The sequence below is a fragment of the Nipponia nippon genome, unplaced genomic scaffold, assembly GCF_047370975.1.
Source record: "Nipponia nippon isolate SJK-2023a ecotype South Korea unplaced genomic scaffold, ASM4737097v1 scaffold_108, whole genome shotgun sequence".
In the NCBI taxonomy this organism is placed as follows: domain Eukaryota; kingdom Metazoa; phylum Chordata; class Aves; order Pelecaniformes; family Threskiornithidae; genus Nipponia; species Nipponia nippon.
This window is the reverse complement of record NW_028262300.1, coordinates 69,525-71,790: the sequence shown is the minus strand read 5'-3', so window position 1 is coordinate 71,790 and position 2,266 is coordinate 69,525. Positions and strand designations below refer to the sequence as shown.

The following is a 2,266-nucleotide window of genomic DNA, read 5'->3' as shown; positions in this document are numbered from 1 at the left end:
CCTGCAGCCAGAGCCTCCTTCTGCCCCATTGCCCTGCAGAGACTTTGAAGGAGCAGCGCTCTGCAGTGCAGCCCTGTGCCAGGGTCAGGCCTCAACTCCCCCTGTGTCAGAATGATTCAAGTGCCATTTAGTGCAGAGGGTTCGTGGGCACCCAGGGGAATACAGAACTTGTCATCGGCACATCACAGGAGGAGAGTGCCTCTCCTACCATTAAGGGGATGTAGCTCAGTGGCAGAGCACCTGCTTCGCAGGTGGGAGGTCCTGGGTTCAATCCCCAGCATCTCCAGGGCTACTTTTGCTCTGACTCCCCAGCCTCAGACAGGCGCGGGCTGGAGCTTGGGCACTGGTTCTCTCCAGGCTCTGTGGGCCTGCCCTGCCCACCCAGGGCTTGCCTGTGAGGTGAGGAGGGCTGTGTGTGCTGCCTCTGCTGAGCCCCCTCTTGGAGAAGAAGCAGACAGCTGTGCTGGACCTGGGCTCAGGTCACTGCCCTGCACCACAGACCCACCCCACCACCCAGGGACAATACTCGGCAGCAGAGTGTGGGGAGACCTCAGGGAGGGGAGAGGTGTCAGCAGCACACTAGGAATCATTTCTGGCTGCACTGAGAGATGTGGTGTGAGGATGCTGGTCCAGCCCAGGCATCCTTTGGGACCAGGGCCACACTGCCCTTGTGGCTTTCCAGGGATAAGGGTCTGAGATTGTCCTCTCTCCAGGTGGAGATCCCATACCACATGGGAAGCACTCCTCTGTGCCTGCAGGGAGGGCTGTCTGAGTTGGATGAGCCTGGGCAGGGCTGTGGGACTCCCAGCTGGAGGAATGACATTTCTTATCCTGACCCTGTCTCCAGGTCCTTCTCCTTCCACCATCACCACTGGCTTAAGCAGAGCCTCAGCTCAGGGCACCTGCAACTGCTGAGGTCAGGCACAGCCCTGCAGAGGTGGGGCTGGTGGGGCCGGTGCCAACCTCTTGTTCCTGGGGTGTTTGGTGTCTCTGTCGATGCTGCGCTGGTGGGATCAGGGAGGCACAGGCCTGTGCACAGCCATGCACAGGCGGGAAGGGCCAGATGATGCCTTGGCTGGTCCCCCAGCTAAAACACCCGCAACCAAGAGTGTGACATGGCCTTTCACTGCAGGGTGCCCAGCCCCCGGGAACAGTGAGCCCAAACTAAGAGAAATAAGGCTGCTCTCCCAGGGGCTTTCCACAGCCATGCTCTGCCCAGCGTGGGGCAGCAGTGCTGAGAGTTGGGGGTCTCACTGTGACCCCCCTCAGGTAGGTCCTCGGGAGCTGCAGGAGCAAGCACAGACCTGGGGCACAGTGACAATCCTGCTTTGCTGCAGAGACCACACCCAGCCCACAGGGCCAGACTGTTCAGGTCCCAAAAATGCCATGAAATGGGCTCTTCCTGCTCAGGCCTGCTGCTCCCTCAAGCACACCAGGCCTGTAGCGTACCTCCCTGAGGAAGAGGAGGCAAACCTCTGCCAGATGCCAGAGTAAGGGAGAAACATAATACATGCGGGAGGGCAGAGCAGGTGGGGAGGTGGCATGGGACAGGCACTGGGCTCTCTCGCTGGTGCCCACTTGGGGAACCTTGAGTCTGCAGGTTAGTGTCCATACTGCCCACAGGACCCACCATCCTGTGTTCAAAAGATAACACTCCCCTCTTCTTCTTTACTTCACTTTTATACCTTATTTCTCTGAGATGCAGGGCTGGAGCTTATCCCAGTGGGAGTCTTCCAGGGGATGGAGGCTGTGTTTGCAATGCCCATGTTATATCACCCATCACCGTGGGAGTCTCACCCTGGGAACACTGCTCTCCTGTGGGGGCTGCCAGCAGGAAGGCTCCAGGGTATGGAGCAGAAGGATGTGTGAGCCTGGGCTTCCTCCAGATCCCCCAGGGTCCCCCCAGGGGTGGAGGAGCTCCCAGCAGGGAATGGGTCAATGTGGAAGTGGGAGAGGGTGTTGGCGACAGCTGCCTCCTGTCCTCTTCTCCTCTAGGGCGAGATCCTGCTGTTGGCAGCAGTACTGAGCTGCAGCAACTCCCCACAGGGAGCCAACACACCTTCCAGCCTGCAGCAGAGGAGCCTTTCAGGGAAGAGCTGGAGGGGTGTGGACACCCACCAGTGGGAGCAGGGAGGGCAGTTTGGGCTCCAGGTCCTGACAAGTGCCAAACTCTTCTCCCCGCCTGGCTCCTGTGGGTTTTTCTGCCCATGGGCACTGGGGCTGGCGAAAGCCCCAGCCAAGGGAGAGGGACTGAGGCTCCGCTCCC

The 2,266-nt window shown here is 60.0% G+C and overlaps 1 non-coding gene across 1 annotated transcript; it reads left to right on the top strand.

Annotated features, from left to right (window-relative positions):
* Positions 1-214: 214 nt before the first annotated feature.
* Positions 215-286, top strand: TRNAA-CGC (transfer RNA alanine (anticodon CGC)). Its single transcript has one exon. It is a non-coding gene; the product is annotated as a tRNA-Ala (tRNA).
* The last annotated feature ends 1,980 nt before the right edge of the window (positions 287-2,266 follow it).